A 561-nucleotide genomic window follows, 5' to 3' on the forward strand; every position below is an offset into this window, starting at 1 on the left:
TCGAGCGACCTGTTGTCCCGAAAGGGAGCTCCGCTTACGGCTCCTGCGCCTTCTGGACTATGCCGTCGAGCGACCTGTTGTCCCGAAAGGGAGCTTGGTTCTCACCGAAATGTCCGACGCTGACTGTGTGCTCAATTACGGTTTGACCTGAATGGCTTGATGGATCTTTCCTCCCTTTTGCTTTTACCGAACGTCATTGTGACAGAAACGGGCGACCGATGTCTTGGGGTGGAAGCTTTGCGTGTGGTACTCAACTGGCTGTCGTATTCGCGTCGTTATTACGACATGATGCAATCGTTTGGACGATCTCGGGAATCGCTCTGCCGTATTTTCAACTGTGTGGTAGACTTGTTTGACAAATGGAATGGAGTCGTCTACTTTGCCCATCACTTGGTTTTGGATCGTTTGGAACTGTACGCTGAAGCAATTGAAAAGAAGGGGTCAGCCATGCCAAACATATTCATTAACGGGTCAAAAATTGAAACTTGTCGAATCACACAAAAACGCGACCGTCCAAGTCATGCAAATGATGCGCCTGGTGACCTGCAAAGACTGATTTAC

Source organism: Aphanomyces invadans, assembly GCF_000520115.1.
Source record: "Aphanomyces invadans strain NJM9701 unplaced genomic scaffold supercont1.285, whole genome shotgun sequence".
Classification (NCBI taxonomy): Eukaryota; Oomycota; class Saprolegniomycetes; order Saprolegniales; family Verrucalvaceae; genus Aphanomyces; species Aphanomyces invadans.